Source organism: Pelodiscus sinensis, chromosome 5 (assembly GCF_049634645.1).
Source record: "Pelodiscus sinensis isolate JC-2024 chromosome 5, ASM4963464v1, whole genome shotgun sequence".
NCBI classification, from domain to species: Eukaryota; Metazoa; Chordata; order Testudines; family Trionychidae; genus Pelodiscus; species Pelodiscus sinensis.
In genome coordinates this window covers 110341504-110364535 of record NC_134715.1, presented here as the reverse complement: position 1 = coordinate 110364535, position 23032 = coordinate 110341504, and the positions used below count along the sequence as shown (strand labels likewise).

Genomic DNA, 23032 nt, shown 5'->3' with positions numbered 1-23032 from the left:
TCCAGTTCCTTTATACCACAACAACTGCTGGGGTATATGTCCTATTAGAGCTGGACAAAGTTCATTACAGTGACAGGTTTAAGGAGCTCAATCTGTTTATTTTATGAAAAAGAAGATCAAAAGGTGATTTGATTACAGTGTGTAAGCACCATCACAGGAACAAAACAGTAAGCACTAAAGCACCCTTTAACACAGTAGAGAAAGTTATAATAAGAACCAATGGCTGGAAGCAAAAGCCTGAGAGATTTCAATTAGGAATTAGGCACAAATGTTTTTTAAGTGCTACCAGTCTATTTTTTTAAAGTTTATCCTGTACAGACAAAACTTGGCTATCTCCTGAAGCTTTTGCACAAATATTTAACAGTGATGGTCATGAACCATTTGCTTAACTTCAACAGATTAAAAACAACGGTGCCTGCACACCACTAGGTGGTGATCTAAAACAAATAATTGAAGTAATGGTAAAACAGGAATAGCACAGATTTAGGGAGTATCTCATATCTCATCACCTTTAGTTTTATTCTGTGAAATATGAGTGAGCAGGTGGAGTTCCATGTAAATTCCAGAATCAGCCCTCATTGGTGATCCACTTACCTACCCCAAACCATGTAGATGCCAAAACTCACTCAACACTTCAAGTTGCCTCAGTGTCTATATTTCTACCTCTGTGCATGTGCAATGCAGCCCCACACAAGGATGGTTAAACACAGAACAGTTTCCTAATAGGAGAAGGTAAACTTTCATCTCTTTACTCCCCTGCAAAGTCTGCTTGGGTAAACTTAGCAGATTCAGAGCTAACATACCAGATCAGCCCCTATAGAAAAACTTACACACGAGCCAGTGGCAATGCTACAATAGGGCAAGTGGTGCAGTTGTGCGAGAGCCCATAAGGACATGGGACCCATTGAAAGGAAATGGTACTAGGGCATTACACCTGGAGCACAGCAGGGCAGCCAGGCAAAATCTGAGCATTGCAGCAAACCTACGCAACCAGTCACAATGTCACTCATCACTCAAAATTGATCTGTACCACATGAGTGTGGGGTGGGCAATAGCAGAGACGCTGAGGAGCCAGGACTGGGAATAGCTTCCCTGGCTTGGGAAAGGAGTAGAATGCTATGCTGGGGGCGCACTGGAATGTGGCTAGGAAGGTTCCAGAAGCTGTGGGTGAGGGGCTGGGGAGAGCTGTTGGTGGGTTATGAGGAGGGTGGGGAATGTTTGGAGGCCTGCAGAGTGTGGGGGATAGAGGATGTAGGAGGACTGTGGGAGAAATGGAGGATGTTGAGAGGCTGCAGGGTAGGCTGCAAGCTGTGATATTGGGGGTAAGGAAAGGGGAGGGGACCCCTAAACTACTCTTGTCTCAGGCTTGTCTGGGGCCTTGTGCCCCTGAATCATAACTTTTATCCCAGTAGTTAGGGTACTCATTGCAATGTGGGGGAGACACTCTCCCCCGGTCCCAGTCCCTGAAGGGGGAGAAAGGATTTAACAGGGAATCTGCCACCTTTCAGGCGAGTGCAATGGGTTATTCAGATGTGGGGGGATTTAATCTTTTCTGTTAGAACTATTTTACTGTGACTAAATAATGAAAGGGTAATTGGGCCAGAAAGCAAGAACAAACACAAGACTGGCTCAGTAGCCTACTGGTTAGCACATGCCTGTGGCAGGTGAGAAACACAAGATCCAGTCCCCTGCTCCAATCACTTAGTACACAGTCTTTGGCTTGGCAGCTTCCATGGGCTAATGTAGGTGAGGGCTGTCTAGCATGCTGTTTTTAAAAATCCCATTCAGAAGTGCTTCTCTCTTTCCATTCACTGTATAGGGAGTGTAGGCACCAAATGCAGGCATTGTGAATGATGGTGGTTTCTGGATGCCTAAAAGTTATGCATAGTGATCTTCAACATCATCACACATAATGTTCTTTGTGACTAGGTGATCCACAGATGTAATGGGTCTGGCAAATCCATAACACAGTTTTGGATGCTGTAAAATGATCAGTAACAACATGAACATTGTTTCATGTAGCTGGATTTAACCCATACTTAGCCTTTTCCACATGCTGACAGTTGCCACTGAAATAAGACAACTGGTTCCACAATCATAAATATAATGTTATGGTATTAGGGCAAAGGTCCCTCTAAGCTGCATGGCTGAGCAGCTGCTCAGCTATATTCTGAACCCTGCACACATGTTCAAAGCTCCCCATGCAGGCAGGGAGATCAGCTGATTGGCATGACAGGCCCTTCCCCGTTTGAAATGGAAGACAATTAGACAGCTGAGATATGAGGGAATGAGTGACTGGGAGTAGGAAGCAAGTAATTAATTGTTTTGTGGGAAAGTCCCATCTGTGGGAAGAGAGAGAATGAGCTGGGCGGAGGCAGAGGCAGAAACCCAGCAGTCTCTTCAATACTCCTGGGCAGAGAAGGACATAGGTAAGGGGCTGACTGCATGGGGGTAGGTGGGGAAAAGATAGAGTGATTGAGTGCTGGCATCTGTGCAGTGAGGTGGAGGCAGGGGGCAGTTTGTTTGGGGTGTGTGACTCACTGCAGTTCTTTCTGTTAGGCTGTTTTTTTGAGGGGGAAAGCGTGGTGTGTGTGTGCGCGCGTGCTAGGAGGATATTTGCATGATTACATTTCAAACAAAGTTTTCATATGGCTTAATATAAGAAAGAAAAGATTATTTTAACAGTTTCAGAGGAGTAGCCATGTTAGTCTGTAGCTGAAAAAATATTAAAAATAGTGAATAGTCCTAAGGTGCTACAGGATTATTTGTTGTTTTTTAATTCCTTTAACAGAAGTTTTTGGAATGTTGCAGAGATCTAAACTTTTAACTTAATGATTCTTTTTTAAATCCTGTGTTACTAATTAATACATGGTAAATTGTGTTGCATGAAGGCCAGATATTTGCTCTCTGATAGAGTTCTTGCTATTATGAGTCAGAAGTAGCAAGTGTGATGCTAGTTGTTTTGAAGGATGAAACAGTATTTGCAAGCTCTTTGAAACATGCAAATGTCTATGAACCTTGAAGCCATGGGTTAATTTGTTCTGGGGCTTCTATTCTTCCTCCAGAGAAAGAAGACTAATTCCGTACCTTTGCACAGCACCTTTGTGTAGTCACTAAGGGTACCTCACAACAACTAGCCACAGGTGTCTTGTTTTAATATATTTTATTCCACACATATGGACTGCTTAAAATATACATACATACGGTATATATGTGAGTGTATTTTGTTTGTATTGGTGGTGCACATCAACATACTACCTCAATATTGGTGGTGCACATCAGAAAATGTAATCCACCCAAAAGAAAATTCAACCCACTCAAGGATAGAAAATGTTAGAGGGAGCACTGTACTAAGGTAAAGTTTCTTCAAGAAAAGAAAATTTAGGCCAACATTCTGCATTTAGTTATGTGCAACTCCCATTTAAGTAAATGGGGCAAAAGCTACTCTCAGTTAAACTGATGGAACATAAATTACTTAAATGGGAATATTCTGGTGAAGCAAAGAGCAGAATTTGGCCTGAAAGGAGCTATGAATATCTGGTGACAGAATTTGTTGGATTATTATTTAGGACAGATTTAAATGATCCTGAAGATTGGAGGTGCAGAGCAGAATTGTAATTTAGGCCATTGTAGAAATAGCAACCAGACATGAAGTTTGGAACATTCACAAGTTTTAGATTCTATTCACTTCCCTAAGGAATTTTCTTTTTAATATTAAAATTAAAGAATGGGAAGAAATAAAACTGAATAGAAGGGAAATTATGATACAGCACATGCTCTTTCAGGAGTTTTTGTAAAAGGGCGCTAATTTAGAGTCCCATGTTTGCCAGCCCAAGTGAAAATCTTATTTATGATGTAGAAAACTGGAGCTGGAGTTGTCAATGATATGATGCTCAAGGTGTACATCTTGACATGTTATTGGTTGAATTTTCTAAAGCCCTGTAAAGGATATCTGTCTAGTTGGTCCGGGCTTAAGGTCTGTGGAGATTGTTTCTGATTTTGTATTAACATTAGAAAGGAGACATGTCAAGTCAAGAACCAGTTCCATGATCAACCATGTGTGGGTTTTTTTCCCAGACAAAAAGTATATGGTCTGGGAATGGTCAGGAATTTGGAGAGGTGCATATAATGTAAAATGTTTAATTTTTATTTGAAAAATTACATAAAACTGTGACCATTTCTTGAAAGTCAAAGATGAACTCTGCTTGATTCTTAAGAGTCATTCTGAGGATCCTAATTTCATACTCAAATTGTGTGGCTAAACAATTATTTGTTATTATAATTGGTTCCAGTGAAAGGTATGTAATTTTTCAGACAGTACAACAAGAAAGTCTCTCTTATGAAGAAAATCTGATCCGAAAGGGTTTAGGACTGGTGGGATGTTCTACAGTATTTTGGACACATTTTAAAAAAATCTGATAAAAGAAAACACAAAAGCCAAACCCTTAACTGACCGCAGTTTTGCTTCATTTTTCCCATTGAATTTTCAAGAGCAATGAGGACTATGTACAGTCTTAAAATTCACATTTTAAAAACAATGTTTTAAAAATATATAGAAAATATAACACTTCAAAATCAGGGATAAAAAATTTCTTGCTAAAGGCGAGGAGTCAGATTCTGCAGTCAATCAAGTGGATAACTTTACCCACAGGAGCAGACTGTTGATATCAGAATATTCATGGCTGTGTCTAGACTGCAGGGTTTTTTCCGAAAAAAGCAGCCTTTTTTCGAAAAAACGTCACCTGCGTCTAGACTACAGCCGCGTTCTTTCGAAATTAAATTGAAAACGCAGCTTTTCTTTCGACAGCGGTACTCCTCATTTCACAAGGAAGTGCTCTTTCGAAAAAAGGCGTTCTTGAATGCAAACATGGCTTTTTCGAAAGAGAGCATCCAGACTGCCTGGGTGCTCTCTTTCGAAAAAGCGGCTCGCTTTTTCGAAAGTACTGCTTGCAGTCTAGATGCTCTTTTTCAAAAGAGGCTTGCAGTCTAGATGTAGCCCATGTGAGTAAAGTTGCACAAGTTTGCAGGATCAGGGCTTAATCCAGTGTCTCATCAGTAGGCTCTAGAGAGGCTGAAGATTCCACAGTTGTATGTCTTAAAAGGTGTCTGTCTTCTCCATAGTTTTTTGTTATCTAATAAAAGCCAGCATTTAAATAGAAGAATAATGCTGGTTTTGCTCCAATTTTGGTCAATTATTCCCTTAAATTTTCCTTGTTTCCCTCTTGTCTATTATCAATGCCCACACACAGTCTCTCTCTGTCACTCAGGCCTGAGGTCTTCTCACTCTCCTTTGCTCCACAAATCCAGGCCATGTCCAAATTCTGCTGCTTCCTCCATCTGATCATCCCCATGATTCATTTCTTTCCTGGCAGCACCACAGCCAACTTTCTCAGACTATCCTTACAGCCTGCTTTAGCTTGCCTAATATACTCTTTGTGTGTGTGTGTCCATAACACACACACATCTGTGTAAACCTCAAAACTCATTGTCCTTGCCCGGGCATTTGAGCATGTTACCCCCTGACTGGTTTGCTCTACTGACTCCCCCCAGTAGCATCAAATTAAAGCTTATGATAATTACATTTGAAACTTTACATGACTGTTCTTCTTTACTCTTCCTCCTTTGTCAAGCTTTGTGTTGCCCCACTCAACCATACGTTCCACCTTTGCTCCTATGCTTCTCCATCTTTCTGTCTATCCCACCCCTTCTCTACTCACCACCTCCTTTAGGGTACCATTACCTCACCCAAGGGAGATGCAAGGGAACAGGTCCTCCAGTATACTGACTGGCTGTTTTACAGGTTGCAGAAAAATGAGAGATTCCTTTTTCTTCCCACTGGGAACCCATGTAATGGCAAAGCAGGATCTAGCTCTGCCTGAACTCAATTTTTTTTAACCAAAATGGGTTAATTTATCAGGAGCCTGATCCTGCCTATTGTTCAGACCCCAGACTCCCTTTGCAATTTTCCAGAATTTCAGGGGAAGTTCTGGATATACAACAAATGCATAACTGAGCTTTAATAAAGCCAGATTGGTTCTCTCCTTGGTCTCTGGAGAAATCCCTCTATAGCTGTTCTCTTTATCTCAGACTCATCAGCAAAATATAAGTACTAAATCCTTTTTGTAGTTATATCTAAATATTACATCACCACCTTTAAAGAAAGTTCTGTTGGCGTTCTCAATAAAAATGTTCTTTACTTACCCCAGGCTAAGAAAATTATGCTGTCAGAATTACCGTATTTTCCGGCGTATAAGACGACTTTTGATGTTAAAAAACATCCCCCAAAAATTAGGGGTCATCTTATACACCGGGTATACAGCTTTGCGGCTTTGCAAAGCCTCGGGGGAAGCCGGTGGCGGGGCATCCCAGGCGCGCTTGGGCTGCCCCACCGCCGGAGCCCCTCCATGGCTTTGCAAAGCCTCGGGGGAAGCCGGGGGGCGCCGGGGAGGCGGAGGGGCGCTGGGGTATAAGACGAAACCCTATCTTTTGACTCAAAAATTAGGGGGTCGTCTTATACGCCCAGTAGCCTTATACGCCGGAAAATACGGTAACTATGTGTCTTCAATATAGCCTTGAAGAGCTTCCACATATCATTTTCCTGAGTTGAAAGGTTCATGTTCACCTTTGTTCTAAGGCAGTTTTATCATCTGCCCATCTGTTAATAGATGTTTTAGTATCTGCCAATTTTATAAGTGTTCCCTGTAGAATTCTGATGTTAGAAATACTTAAATAATAGATCACATCTCTTTAGGGGTATATTTAATCAAGATCATGCCCTGGCCTGCTATGAATTTTTTTTTCTGTAGATGCACAAAACTTATTGCAGAGGTTCCCAAACTTTGGGGTACACCTGAAAAGGGGTGTGTGGATGAAGCGCCATCCAGTCCAGCCCCACCCCAGCACTGCTCTGGCCCCATCCCCAGCTGCAGGCCTTCTCCTGACCTTGTCCCCAGCCTCAACACAGCTCCACACTCATTCATCTCTATATACAGATAGGGTTGCCAGGTGTCAGGGTTTTGAACCAGACAGTCCAGTATTTAAGCTTTCTGTTCAGGAAACAAATTGAGAAAATATAAACGAGAAAATATAAATGTCCGGTATTTTCTAAATAAGATGTAATGTAGATTGTGATGTAATGTCAAGTGTGTCGGGTATTTTTGTTGAAACCATCTGGCAACCCTATACAGATGTAAATATAACTGAAAGTTACCAGAAAGATGGTAACCCAGGGGTACATTCCCCTCACAGAATAAATATAACTCCTATTAATGTAATGGGAGGTATGCAGCACATTTAGAGAAAATATATCCCTAGGCATCTATTTGAATAAATGCTGTGCTGACAAGGATAAGGAACAACTCCCTTAGGACTTATATTCCCCAGACTAATACTGCAGACCTAAAATAAAGAGCTTTGAACTCTGAACTCTCAACCAAGGAATTCTTATACATTTTTGAAAATATTATGTAATATTTCAGGGATGAGCGAGCAAGCATAGTTTACAAAATCCACAACCAAACAATATCATCCAGCTTTGTCAGTACCACCTGAAGCAAGTTCATATCTATAGTAACTATGAGAATACTTATTATGAATTTATAAGTCATTTGTCTGGGCCTCACTGTCTTTGAGTAAATCAGATTGAACTGTTTGATCCATTCTCTCCCATTTTTCGAGGTCTCCTGGATTGTTTTTAAAAGACTGTAAAATTAAGGGGCAATTTTCAGCTTTAACAGATTTCATGACAAAGTTGGGAAAACTATACCAATGCCATATATTTTTTTTTTTTTGTTGTTCTTCAGTATGAAGGTCCAAGATGGAAAAACCTGGAAGATGTCATTTTTACTTATTTAGATATCTGGCATTGTGGAATTTACAGCCTTGCGGATATTTTCAAAGATTTGTTCAAAAACATTTCTTTTCAGTGGGAGGTCTTAAAGAGAGAAGGAAGAAGGGTGAAAACACTGAATTGTTTAGCTTTAAAAACACTGTTATTTACCCTAAAAAGTAAAATGTTCTTTTTTTAAATCCTTAAACTTTACAGAGGCACCTATAAGAAATGTGTTTAAGAGCACTGCTAAACAGGCAGCTTTCCCAAATCATGGGCTTAGGCCAAAAAGTTTTCTTGAGCTTAAATTGTGAACTGTCAGTGGGATTTGTGATCCTGAATCCCTCAGATGCTTTTAAAAATCCCCCTGTTACTCGCCTTATTTATTATTTTAGAGGATATGTTGCAGAAGAAAAGAGGCAGTTTGAGAGAGGCATTGAAAATAGCTATTCTGTTAGGCACAGCAACATGGAGGTGCTGTTCCTGAAAGTGGGGGTAACATAAAGGAAGCATCTACAAGAGCCCATTCTATACTATAGTTTTGAACTGTTTGCAACTAATTAGCAGCATGGATAGCTCTGTGTCCACTAAAAACATGACTCATACTCTGTTAGTAACCATAACAGCTCATCACTCTTTTCCCTCACCAACAGCCCAGATTGATCAATAGTTGTCTTATCCCAGCTTTATGGATGTGACCCCTTGGGATGAGGTGTACTTTCTATGCCGGCTGAATGAAACCAGGTGGGCCCAATTAGATGACTAAATGGCACACAGGGGAGAATTTAGGCTAATTGAAAGCAAGCTCACCTGTGAGGGAACAAGTAGGGGCTTACACAAAGCCAAGACTGGAAGTCATCTGCTCTAAGGAAAAAGAGCTGGCTTTCCTAGGTTCTAAGAGGCAGGAGTCTGACCAGGAAGACTGGAAGTAGCCTAGGGGGAGAACAGCAAGGCTTTGAAAGCTGCAGATCTTGCTTGTTTGCTAAAGAGACTTGGACTGGAATCCAGAATAGAAGGCAGGCAGGGCTCCCCTACCAAGCACTGTGGGACTGTACTGTTTGGGCTAGTGCAAGAGTGACAGGAAGCAGCAATGGTCATGAATACTGCCTGATGCTACCGAAAACAGAAGAGACTTTGCTTTCCCCTTCTGGGTAAAGTCCTTCAGTTTAGTGAGCAGCCTGTGGTGCTGAGCTACAAAGAGGAAGCTGCAGGTACTGGAGTGAGAGGGACACAACACCATTCTACAATTGCTCTATTAGCCCAGCAGAGTTAATTCCTAAATGCTGTCAAATGGTGAGTAGGACCCTCTTCCTTCCTCCCCCCATCACACCTCCTAACCATGACTGTAGCCTAGGGGTGGGCAAACTCAAGCCAGGGGACCAAATACAGCATGGCAAGCATTTTTTTTTTTTTGTGGGGGAAGGCAGCTGATTAGCAGAGTGTGTATATTTACAGCCAACTGTGTGTTCAATTGCTCCTCCCCTACCTTGCTCCATCCTGCAGCTGAGCAGAGCTGGGGGAGTGGAGGAGAGAGGGAACACTGAACTCAGGGTATTTCCCTGACCCTGTAACCCCGTCCCCCTCTGCAGTACAGGGGTCCCAGAGAGGGAGATACTGTGCTTCAGGTTAGAGCAACTCTGTAAGTGTGTAAGTGACTAAGAGAAGTGCAGAGCAGGTATTGGGGGAGGGGAGGGCAGAGAAGGGTACGTTTCCCTTAAAGAGACAGAGTGTGGGTTAAAACTTACCCAGCATCAGCCAGTACACCCACTATGGCTATGTCTACATTGCTAGCTTCTTGTGCAAGAACTGTTTTGTGGAAGAGTTCTTGTGCAAAAAATCTTCCACAAGAGTGCGTCTGCACTGGCATGTGCTTTTGCACAAGAGCATCTATGGCAGTGTGGACGCTCTCTTGCGCAAGAAAGCTCTGATGGCCATTTTAGCCATATGGATTTCTTGCCCAAGAAATGCATGTTGCCTGTCTACACTGCCCTCTTGCTTATTCCTTGTGGGGAGAGGAATAACTCTTCTGGAAATTTACTTGCGCAAGAACGTGCGTGTAGGGTAGACACCCAGCAAGTTTTGGGCAAGAACAGCTGTTTTTGTGCAAGAAGCCACCAGTGTAGATGTAGCCACTAGCGTGTATCACTTCCACATCCCCAGCCTGTGCCCCACACAGTCACTGCCATACATACTGAATCTGAGTTTCAAAGTCTGTGTGTTTCACACTTTGTTTCACACTTTGTGTCTCACACTCTTTGTGTGTTTCACGCTTTGTTTCACGCTCTTCCACACTTTGTTTCTCTCTGTAGCCCCCCCAGTCCCACCCCTTCTCCCTGGAGGCCCCATCTCTGCCAAGGAGCCTGGAGCTGGCCCATGATCACATAACATTTTTGAAGTGGGGGGGGCCCCCCTCTGTGAAAATTATTGCCTACGTATGGTGTAGCTGGTTTGGTAGGCTTTCTGTCTTTTGAGGTCTGTGTGTGGCAAGACATCTCAAAGTGCATTGTTTTTGTGTTACTGGTACTATGCTGTGTGCATATTCTCATGACATTAACATCTACTGAGGACGTATGGGATAGCTGAGTCAGACCTCTTCCCCCTTTATCATGTTTGTTTAAACCTTGTGATATTCTTTATATAGAATTAAAATTTGTTTTTTAATTATACCTGCCCTCATGTTGCTGAACATGGACTTGATATTTTTAAGCTTCCTTCTGTAACTCTGGGAGCTAAACTTTAAGGGGCAGCTGAGATTCTGGTGTATTCACAAGGCTCATTCAGAACTGGTGATTTAAGACCAGCACTAAATATTGTGAGACTTGTTAACACTGGAGGTGAGTGTCACTACCTGGTTACAAAATCATGGTGTACTTGCAGCGTAGTTGGGTCCAGGATGGAGGAGTGGAGTGTGGGAAAGGAAAAATACTTCTGGTATTTGAGCATAGGATCTAGCTGGGGAAGAAAATTAAATTAGGCTAATGGACCTACTGTAAACATCAGGTCCCATCTTTTATAAAGACCCCCTATTTGAAATGTACCTATGTGGTGGTGGTTGTGAGATCAAGACTAACAAACAGAGCATATTATACTAAAAGATTTGCTTTGGACTGGAGCTGGCCTGTAGGGGGAGGGCACAGACCAGCTTCTCCTGGCCCTGGCCCAGGATGGGGGGGAGGCAGGTCTGTGGCCATGCTTCCTGGGGGAGGGCCATGCAGGCTGTCAGCCAGCTGCTCACTGAAAGGGTGGCTGCACTCCTGCAGCAAGGAGGGCCACACAGGCTGCCAGCTGGTTGCTTCCCTGGGGCTAGGACACTTGCTGCCCCCAAGCAGTCATTGTGGAGTATAACTGTCCCTGCTCTCATATCCTTCCCTTTCTGTTTGATGTGAAACAATCTCATTCTACATAACTCCCCTCCCTCCATTTTCCTGGCACAACCCAACCCTGACCTTGCTTTCTGTTATGAACAGAGGAAGCTGCATGTCTGTCTTGATGGTCCTAGCTCTTCCCATTTAGGAGGAGCTCTGGAAGAAACTAGACAGACACACACATTCTCTAAAATATATAGCAGATGATAAAGAAGCAAATCATAGATGCAGACAAATGAGAACAGGTTTTCTTATCTTGACTAATCAGGCTAGAAATAACCAAAAGGAACATCTACCCTTGGATCCACCTACATGGAGAAACCCTTTCTGTAAAGATCTTAGCCTCATTCTGTAAATCCATGAATAAAACTAGATCTTAGTTGGCATGTTAAAGGGGCTGAGATGGTCAAATGCAAACTTTAAAAAAAGTGTCTGGGTCTACTGAACCCCAATGGTTGAATAGAATTGAAGGTAATGACAAAGCTCCCATTGACTAAACTTGTTCCTTATTTTTTTCTATCTGACATCACTTTGTAAAATGATCCCCTAGTTCCCCTAGAAACACTAGTTGGGCTTAAGATTGAAACAAATCTTGTAGCACTCTAGAGAGAGTGCGTCATGCCTTCCTCTGCCCACTGCACTGCATCCTCCTAGCTTGTTCAGAAAGCACTGATTTTTCTCGACCAATCTTTCTATCAAGTGCCAAAATAGCACAAATAAATGGGTACTACTTGGTCCTCTTGTGAAAAATGACCATTAGGAAATTTGAAATGAAACAAACACTTATAGCTGGATCATCTCACTCCAGTAAGCACTTTATTACCACCTTTAAGGAAAATGGAAGAATTGCTCATATGCACACAAGAAAAGAAAGGGACTAGGCATCTAGCTTCTTAGTCCTCTATTTTGTTCCAGAATATGGTTCCTTACATGTTACTGAAGTTGGTATAAAACAATTTAACAGTCCTTTGGCAGGTAACAGAACACTTTGTACATATTTTATGGCAAAAGGAATCAATGGAAAAATATCAAAGACCTGTCCGTTCTGAACAGACACACAGTTTCACTGAGTCTGGGAATTAGGAGGGAAATCCTGGCTCCACTGAAAGCAATGACAGAAAACATGCTAGCTTGAATGGGGTTAGCATTCAATGTTTATGTAAGCTATCCAATGACAGTCAAAATGGCTTGTACCACTCCAATTCATCTGATGAAGTGGGTTTTACCCAGGAAAGCTCATAATTCTACACATTGTGGTTAGTCCCTGCGGTGCCACAGGGCCACTTGTTTTTAAAGCTGCAGACTAATATGGCTCCCCCTCTGAGTTTTTTTTTTCTGCTTCCATTCTGTTAGCTGAAAACTATTCCCATAAAATGGAATCTCCTCTTTCTGAGGCATACTGACTGAGGAAATTAACCATAATGGTATGGAGTGTAGTTCTCACACTGTGGGTTGCAACTCCATTTTATGGGGGTTGCCAGGGCCAACATTAGACTTACTAGGACACAGAGCTGAAGCCTGAGCTCCACCTCCACTAAGGGCTGGAGCTCAGGCTTTGCTCCTGGGGGTCATGCAGTGCTGGCCTGAGCTGTCCTTGCACCCTCTCCCCCGCCCCCAGGTATGCGGCGCATGTGTGGACCTGCCCCCGGGTGCCCGGCACATGCGCAGTGCTGCCCCCACCCGGCCTGGCAGCCCTGTGCAGAGGCCCCTACAATGGGCGCCCCGGGCGGTAGCCCAGTTGGGCCAGCTCTGGGGTCATGCGATAATACTATCAGAAAGGTGGCCCTGTTGCAATGAAGTTTGAGAACCCCTGGGTTGAAGGGGACCCTCCAGGAAGCTCCACACTTAGGTCCTTTTGTAACCACTAGCCTCTTTGTTCCCTCTCTCAGAATCCTTTAGTCTTAAATACAAAAAATGTTTCTTTGATCACTATTACAAGAGATTTTCCAGGCATGTGAAATCAGTGTCAGGTACCCTGGTCTCAAAGCAAAATACTTAAGCACACAACTTCAATGGGGCTACTTGCACTTAAAATTTAGCAAGATACTTAAGCACGTGCCTAACTGGCATGCGGTCACTTACAGGGGGTATGTCTACACTACAGAGTTTATTTGGAAAATGGCAGTTTTTCGGAAAAAACTTCAATTGTGTCCACACTGCAATCATGTTCTTTTGAAAGATCGGAGAGGTTTTTCCAGCATTGGTAATCCTTTTTCTACAAGGAAGAAGCCTTTTTCCGAAAGAGCTCTTTTGGAAAAAGGTGTGGGTGGATGGGGAAGAGGGTGTGCTTTCGGAAGAAAAGGAAAGAGGAAAAAGCACAGGTGCCCTGGTTGCCGCTCCATCCATAGTAATCACAATTTAAATGCAAGATAATGTCCACACTGAATGGATGCTATCTTTCAAAAAAGTAGATCACTTTTTTGATGCACTTTAGTAGTGTGGATGAGCTCTTTTGGAAGAAGTGGTTGTGTGTTGGTGGTGTGTGTGTGTGTGTGGTGGTTTTTTTTTTTTTTTTTTTTTTTTAAGATCTCTTCTGGAAAAGCTTCTTCTGAAAGAACCCTGCAATTTAGACATAACCTGAGTATAGATTAAAACTGATAAACAGGCTTGTCTGAAAACCACTAGATGGGGATAGTACCCTAACAAAAATAAGTTAATGACAGCAGATATTGCTGGTAAACTAAGTGATTCAAGGAAAACATATGCTTTACTTCTGTGTTGTTCTGTCAGGTAATAAATGAGTATTTAACCTTTTTTTTGGGATGACTGTCTTATATAATACAATTTCCTCCCTCCCCCGCCCCCCACCACAAATGGTGTGGTAGCACTTTATAGACAAAACATGTAGATGATATCATGAGCTTTCGTGGGCATAGCCCACTTCTCCAGATGACTGGAGTTTTGAGTTTAGGATGTGCAAACCCAAAATAAATAGGATGGGGGGGGGGAGAATAGGAAAAAAGAGGGGGTGGGAGACAGGGAGCAGAGGGTATAGAAAATTCAGGAAGGTAGAGGGAATCAGTAAGTATCTGAAGATTGGGTAGTTAAAATGAAGCCGATAAGAATCAAAGTCAATTGATAGTATCCTTCCTGACATAGGAATCTACACAAAGAGCTGTTTGCACCTTCATAGACTATTAGGTAGATAATGTCGTAACCATCCTTCATCACGATTGAGTCCATTAGCATGAGAACTGAATTTTCAGATGAGCTCTAATTCCAATGCTTCTCTGTGTATCTGGCTAGTAGTAACTCTTGATTTGCTAAAAATCTGTTACAGTGAAACATTTTTTGACTATAAAGCTAAGATAAAATTCTTGAACTTTTACAAGCAGTTATTTTTAACTGATAAGTATGACAGTAAAGTAGCTGCAAATTCTCAATCAAAAGGAGGTAGGTGGCATTGCTATACAGACAGTCCCCAGGTTATATGGATCCGACTTACATCGAATCCCTACTTACAAACAGGGTGAGGCAACCCCGCACTAGCTACTTCCCCCCAGAAGACCAGGGAGACGTGAAGCTAGCGGTCCTCCCAGCAGACCAGGGAGACATGGAGCGGCTTTTCCCAGCAGACACCTCAGCTTGAGAATAAAGGACTGAGGGAAGTGAGGTGTGGGAGAATAAAACTGAGCTCTGGAGAAATGTCTGGCTAGAGTTTCCCCTACAATATGTACCAGTTCCGACTTACATACAAATTCAACTTAAGAACAAACCTACAGTCCCTATCTTGTACGTAACCCGGGGACTGCCTGTATATAATTATTGCAATTGAGAGAGACTGTCACTAAGGATGACTTCACAAAATCCAGAAGTTTTGATCTGCAATTGCCTTCTTGGTTGAATGCAGCTATACAATATTTACGTTGATAATGACTAGTTAGGCTGTACGCAGCAAGCTTATTTACTTGTGTTCATTTTCTCATCTGTCAGTCTGAAAGCTAGTCAATCGCTTGGAAAACTCCCTTTTTTCAGATCAATATTAAGATGACAATTGATGTTCATACAGTTATTGCTTTTGCGTGTCTATGGTGTGAAAGTAGAAAGAACTATATTGTAAGAGAGATGAATTATACTGTAATAATTGAATACTGTTTGTCTCTAAACAGGAAAGAGATTATTATGTTTGTAGGTATTCAGCTCAGAATGAAGCCAGGTGTGCCTGGAATAACAGTAAAAAGGAACATTAGATGTTAGGCAGAAAGTAATTGAGGTAACCAGAGAGATTGCTGTGTGCTTGATGTGGAAATGAAGATACTTGACTAGTCTCAGACTAATCATGTGAAGATTTGCCACCTTTTAATCTTGTTAAGTTGGCTTTCTTTTGACTGTATAAATCTAAGGGGTTTGAGCCTTGTATGGTACTCACATTTTCTGGGTGTACTGTATTAGCAGAGTGGCTTTGCTAATAAACAGAGTAGTCTGACAAATCTGTGAGTCCTGTGTGTCCAACCTTGACAATGGCTAAAAATTGTGTGTGTGTGTGTCTGTGTGTGTGTGTGTGTCTGTGTCTGTGTGTGTTTGAGAGCCCACTACTGGCCCAGTTCTGACATTTGTTCTACTGGCTTGTACAGTGTCCCCACCTCTTCCCTGCTTCCCCCCGTCCCAGTGAGATGGAGAGCTCTGCTCCCTGTGGCCCGGAGGTAGCAGGGGTTGTCAGCGGCTGTAGAGCTCCGGCCCCTTGTCTAGGAGCCTGGCAGGGGAGTGGCTCCCGTGCTACGCTGCAGGGGGGCAAGTTTCTGTGCGGAGGGGAGAGGGAGTTTAAAACTCTAAAAAATTGCTCCTATGTATAATGCGCACCCTGGCATTATTATTATTATTATTTATTATTACCACCACTCAAGTAATCTTGGAGTCATTAAGGATAGTTCTCTGAAAATATCCATTTGTTATGCTTAAACAAAGCACATGAGCTCTTTTATAGGGGAAAAGGCAGTATGCCGCATTTATTGAGACTACAACAGTTGCATATGCTTTACACACTCTCTCTCTCTTGCCAGATGATGTTATAGTTACCAGAGTCTGGATTAATCTAGTGGCCAGCCAGATTGATCACTGAGGAGGAGCCGGGCTCTATCGGTTGATCAATCCGATGCTCCTCTGGAGTTGGTGGCAAGACGAACCCAAAGTTCTATAGCAAAGCACCCTGCTTTTATAATCCTTTTCTCTGTTGAAGTCTATGGATTTCGCTGTGTCAGCTCTGTGTCTGGAGTGTTACCTATTTGGTGTCAGCGTTCCAAAACATTTTCCAAAGCTTACCCTGTAATCAATCATCTTTCAGGGGTGCTAGCTCCATTTTAAGGCCTTCAATCTGCCAATATCCAATCATCATGTGAATAAGGGTATGCATCGATGGTTATAGATGGTTTTTCTTTGATGCCGGGTCGTCTAGTTTTCACCCTCATGCACCCCTCCTTCTTCAGCCATCTGGTTCTGAGCAATAACTTTTGCACCTTTATCTTGACACATACATGCCTCTTTCACACACAAACAATCTTTTACAAGGACTTCTCAAGGAGGAGCATAACATCAATATCTGCATTGGGCAAAGCAACAAGGCACTGTAAATGAAACAATTAGGGCCTTAGCCTTCAACATCCCTCTAGTCTCATTAACACAGACATAATACCAAAACTCTGTCTCTTTACTCACTACACTTTAGAACAAGGAAATATAGGAGATATATACTTAACTAAAGGGTTTGACTAACTACAATATTAAATATGTTTCTATATATTACCCTACATTACTAAACCTAAATTACAAACATGAAAAGAATACAATTTTCAATCCAACACGTTCAATGTGCAAACAGAATGTTAGGAATCATTAAAAAGGGGCTAGAGAATAAGCCAACCTTATTTCCTCTGTATAAATCCATGGTACACCCACATCTTGAATACTGTGTGCAATATTCACTTCATCTCAAAGATATCTTGGCATTGGAAAAGATTCAGAAAAGGGCAACAAGTTATTAGAGGCTTGAAACTGCTACCATATGAAGAGAGATTAAAAAGACTAGGGCTTTTCATTTTAGAAAAGAGATTATGGGGGATATGATAGAGGTCTATAAACCTATGACTAGTGTGGAGAAAAGTGAATAAGCAATAATGAGCTAGAGGTCATCAAATGAAAATTAAATTAATAGGTAGGTTGAAAACAAAATGAAGTATTTCTTTATGCTACACACAGTCAACCTGTGGAACTCCTTGCTAGAGGATATTGCGAAGACCAGCACTTTATCTAGTTCTTTTTTGAACCCTGTTAACGTCATGAAGGACAGATCCATCAATAGCTATTAGCTGGAATGGTGTCCCTAGTCTCTGTCAGAAGCTGGGAATGGGTGACAGGGGAGGGATCACTTGATGATTACCTGTTCTGTTCATTCCCTCTAGGACAGTGGTCTCTAACCTTTCTGAGCATGAGATCACTCTTTGAATTTAAATGCAATCCAAGATCTACCTTAAATATAAATACTGTTGCCCTGCCTCCTTCCTACTCCTTCTGAGGCCCCGCCTCTGCTCACTCCATCCTCCCTCTCTTGCCCATTCTCCCTCATTTTCTTCAGGCTGGGGCAGAGGGTTGTGGTGCAGGCTCTGGTTTTGGATTATGGGATCTGGAGGGGAGGGGCTCTGAGCTGCTCTTGGGGCAGGCAGTTGAAATGTAGGAGGGGATTCTAGGTGCAGGCTCTGGGAGGGCGTTTGGATGCAGGGGTGCTCGGGGCTAGGGCAGGGACTTAGAGTGCAGGAGAGGGTTCATGACTAGGGTAGTCATTTGGGATGTGGGCTGCAGCTGGGCACTGCTTGTGGCTCCTGGGTGGTGGTGCAGTGGGGTGAGAGGCAGCTCCAAGGCAAAGGGCAGGAGATGAGCAGCGGTGGGGGGAGGGGCAGCTGAAGTGCTGGCACTTGATAGCCTCTCAGCCAAACTAGTCAGGATCACCTGTCAGAGGCTCCAAGATCAACCAGTAGATTCCGATCTACTGGTTGGTGACCACTACTCTAGGACACCTGGCATTGGCTGCTATCTGAGGATAGGATACTGAGCTAGATGGATTTTAGGTCTGACCCAGTATAGCCATTCTCATTTTCTTATGGGTTGTGTGCATATACAAGTGACTTGCACATCCAAATACACTGTTTAATGTATTGCCCCAGGCAGCATCTGTGCAGTACCCAAGTTGATATTCCTAACCCCGAATAGGTAGGTACATGCTATTTGGGGGATGGCCAAGGGTATATGCATGTGTTAGTCTTTTATCACACTAGCGCAACCGAGCTCTGCCTGGGGGAGGGGGTGTTCAGAATGCTGAGACACATGTCCATCATCTTAAAAACAATTTGGCTTGATGTTTCGCTAGCAGTACTGAGAGCGCTTCCTTAAACCAATGTGGTAGTTGTCAAAAGATTTTTCTAATGTTTTCTTTCTGCTGTTTGAATGTAGTCAGAGAAGCCTTATTGATTTCAAAGAATCATTTGATTTGTAAAGCAAATTGAAGAAGAAGCTGGAGAATGGTTATTGCTTGGTTCAGAATACACAATTGCTGATTCTTGAAACTAACACCTTATCTGAAACAAGATTAGAGCCCAATAATAAATCCTAAACTGTAAAATTTAGTCCTAGGATAGGCAAGTCCATGAAAAGTGGAGCAACACTAAGATAGAAAATCTAACTACTTGGACAGTTTAGAAAAAGTGTCTTATTTTCTGGTTCAGTACTTAGAACAGCCTAAGTCTACGTTATGCCCACTGCAATGATCTAATAGGGGCAACTGAAAATCAGGGGGAGCACTATATGCTCTGACTCCCCCTCTCCTGCACTACTTGCCCTCATGACTCAGGCACACCTCTCTCTCTCTCTCTCTCTCTCTGTGTGATAAGCTGTTAAGCCCAATTGCACCCTGTTAATACACCTGATGCACCATTTTTCTCTTTGTAAAAAAAAAAAAATGCCTTGTGAGGTTTATTTGAAAACTAATAACTTGCTAGTGAAATCTGTATAGAAAAATTATATTCAGTTATGAATGGCCCCTGAATGTTACTGCACATTCAAACCCACATACCCCTAATTAAGCAGGTCTATCTTGAACAAAGGAATGCATGGTTACCTTCAATGTACTGTATATGAAACTAGTAAACAAATTCCTCAAGACAACAAAAAGACAAGGCAAATCTGCATTTCTGCATACACAAGAAAAGAGAGAGATCCAAATGTCAAAGGGAGATTGGACTATAGAAGTGAAGAGCAAAAGCACCCCAGATATTCTTTCCATCTCTCTTGCTTAGACTATCACCTAAAGGAAACAAATCAAAGCAGCTCTTCAGACTTTGGGGTCAGATCCTGACTTGAGAATTCTGTCAGCAATGTTCCTGAGAACACGGGTTAAGGACTTCACGTTGGACCAAGTCTAGTTCAAATGTTAATACTAGAAAACATTTTTATCTTTTCTCTCATAATCATTTCTGACTTCAATGCCTTAGATTTTAAATGCAAGTATATTTCTTTGTCTAACTTAATTGGCAGTACCAAACATTTTACAACACTGGATTCATTTTGATTAATAAAACAAGTTTAACTATAATTTGCTACAATGGACCTAAAATATCAGTGGGCTTGGACAGTGAAGAACACACTGGGGTGGGGTGGGGGGGGGGGGAGGGGGGAAGAGGAATGGGGAATCTGGGACTATGAGTGTGTAAATTGGATGTAATAACTAAAACTGCTGAAGTGTGACTGGTGTGCTGCTCCATAGGCTGTCAGGGTCTGAGCTGCTGAACTGGGATTGTGGCTATACTGACACTCATGGTGTGACCTGCAGGCTGATTGCTATTATAATTACTAACTTGATTTACTGTTAGAGTATTGTGAGGTCATCCATGCCCTGTAGCCTTGGGGACAACACTTCACTGATCTGGACTGCATCCAGACTGCCATAGTCACCTTCCTAGGCAGGGGGTAAAAAGGGGTGGCGTAAAGCTGCCTCAAAGGCTTTACACCAACATGGATACTCCTTCACTGGGGTGACTTTTTTTTTTTTTGGCTGTCCTTCAGAGCAACTTTGTCTGCTTTGTTTTTCCAGAATAGTACAAAGTGGCTGGACTGGGAACCATGGAGTTTATGGGGTGCAAACAATACAATATGAAACAATGAACAGAACTTGAGTTCTGTTGTTCATGTTGAAACTTAATCACTCCAGCTGTGTTACAAATATTTGCATGTTACAAATATACATTCTGAACGGTTGGGTTGTCTTACATCCTTCTGGGAGGATCAACACTGAGGTCACCTCTGAGATTGACGTCCCTTTCAGAGCAGAGAAATCAATGGAATTAAGCATATATATAGCACTTAGTTAAGCATGTGCTAAAGTTGAAGAATGGACTTTAAACATATGCTTAAAGTTAAGCAGATGCCTAAAGTCTTTGAATAGGAGACAAACTAATATATTACGGCTCCCAACTAATTTTCATATAATTTTTCTTTCTTGCTTTTGAATCTGTGCTGGATGGAGTACTACTTGATGTAATCCTTTTACATTTTAACTCCAGACAGAATAGATATTAACTGCCCTACTGGTGTTTAGTGATTTCTCAGGTGCTAGTATGTATACATTTGATTGGCTATACCACTTGTCTGATCCCTGTATTTTTAAGTACATATTTTTCTGTACTGCTCTTCTGAAATGGATGCAGGCTTTGCTACATTAAGGAATATGAAGGACTAGACAAATTTCCCGAACCAAGAGGTGCACAAACTCTTTTCTCTCTGAAGGAGTCTAATTCCATTGCTTCCAATCTCTCAGCTGCATGAGAATCATAATTTTAACAGAGCAAAAAAGGACACCATGATTCAAGGGAGAGGCACAAAAGCCATTTTGTATATTTGTATTTCTTTATCTTCTATAGTCACCTATCTCTTTGCAGGTAACAGCCTCAACCTTAACGGACCCATGAAAAGAGATCTCTTTGTAAATTGATGCGGGGAACAGAGAAGATAGGTTACCACTATCTAAGTGCTGAAGATATTTATCCTAATCTCAGACTCTGGAAACATATGATATGTTATCAGCTCCTGTAACAACAGTAATCATCAAGCTGTTGCTGTCCCAGCTGGCTGCCATTGAAAATTACCTGCTAGAAGTTGGATTTTGACAAATCCATAGTGACTGTTAATTCCATCTGTAATGAGTCTGAAACAGCAACACGGCCTCCCTCCTACCCTAAAGAGGAAGGGCCCTCTAAGACACCTTGGTGGGAGGATCCAGCCTCACCTAGCTCCACCTGCAGGAAGGCAGGACTAAGATTTTAAGAGCTGAGAGCTCGGTTGAAGCCTGGCAGCTGAACAGGCCAGATGCCTAGCCCTAGTTCCTACAGTGAAGGGTCCAGCCATGCTGCATCCAACAAGAGTACTGGCCCAGGCTGCTGAAACCGCTGCCATGTCCTGAAGACATGCTGAGACCTCCAAGCCCCGATGACTGGACCAGTCCACCTGGGCCCCTGCCTGAGCTGGAGCCAGAACCCATGGACACACTGCCAGCACCTCCATCCCCAGCTGACCCCAGGGAGCAGTGCCTGAGCTAGGTAGGTCCCCAGGGGGAACTGGGAAACAGCCCAGGGACAGCCAAATGCAGGGTGGCTGAAGAGATGGAGGTTGGGTGGGCAGTGTGTTGCAGTCTGGAGCCCTGCCAACCCAGTGGCTGCTGGGCTGCCACTGTCAGGGCTCTGGGCTGGGATGCAGTGGAGTTGGTGGGCCTGCATCCCCCCTGCCACCCTTCCCCTTGGGTGGCAGGTTCCCCATGTGGGGGCAAAACCCCTGCGCTTGTCTGCTCTTCGCCAGCAAGGAGACCCGACCATCACCTTGCTGGGACCTGGCTGGAGCTTTACCCTGTAACTGTTGTTGAACTGCTTGTGTTAAACGTTTGTCTGTCTGCCCTGCCCTGATCCAGGGCTAGGCCTTGTAAACTGATTGCCCAGGCTGTGCCCTGGGCTGGGCCTTTGACTGTTGGTCTACGGCTCTGCCTGGGCTGAAGGCTGGGCCTTGTTGGCTGCCTTGCAGCCTGCTGGGAGGCTTGAGTTGCTGACTGTTTGGACTGCTTGTTTGGTGCCTGCCCTGACCGAGGGCATGGCCTTTGGATTGTTGCTGGGCTGGGGCGGGCTGTGTGGCAACTGTGGCGCTGCGGTTTCCCTCTTGCAGGGCACTCTGGGGGGGTGACATGGCCTCCCGCTGACCTGGACCCTTTACACCACCTTACTACATTATGTGCTTGCAAATTGATTGCTTAATTATTTGCACCATAATATTTCTCTGTATTGAAGTTAAGATATCTGGCCTGTAATTTCTCATCTTGTCCTTGTTTCCCATCTCATAGATTGGTTCTATATTTGCCCTTTCAAAGTCCTCTGGAATCTCTCCCATCTTCTATGACTTTTTGAAGATAATTGCTAATAGCTCACTCAGCTCCTCGAATATTCCAGGATAAATGTCTTCAGGTCACCAGGGCCTGAAGACATACATCTTGTCTAAGTAACTTTTAACATTCTTTCCCTATTCTTGCCTCTCATCCTAAGTCGTTTTCATTGGCATTCATGATTAGATGTCCAATCACTAGTAACCCCTCTGGTGAAAACTGAAACACAAATCATTTTTGAACTTTTGGCAATTCCAAACTGCTTTATTGATTTTTTTTTCCCCTCCCTCATCCCCACTCCTCATTGGGCCTACCTTGTACTCAGGTCTTCCTGTTGCTTTTAATGTATTTCTAGAATGTTTTCTTGTCACTCTTTGTCTTTAGCTAATTGAATCTCATTTTGTGCTTTTTAGTTTCTAGTTTTGTCCTACATAC

At 42.9% G+C, this 23032-nt stretch overlaps 1 long non-coding RNA gene across 3 annotated transcripts in view; it reads left to right on the top strand.

Moving 5' to 3' along the window:
* Positions 1-2304: 2304 nt before the first annotated feature.
* Positions 2305-23032, top strand: part of LOC102454236 (uncharacterized) — a 137527-nt gene continuing 116799 nt past the window's right edge. The window contains exons 1-2 of one of the 3 annotated variants that reach the window (XR_012904375.1): positions 2305-2429; positions 21114-21770. This is a non-coding gene — a long non-coding RNA (uncharacterized LOC102454236). Of the gene's footprint in view, positions 2430-8705; positions 9122-20145; positions 20211-21113; positions 21771-23032 lie in introns of those variants that run through there. The other 2 variants (XR_012904376.1, XR_012904377.1) reach the window with 2 other exon arrangements.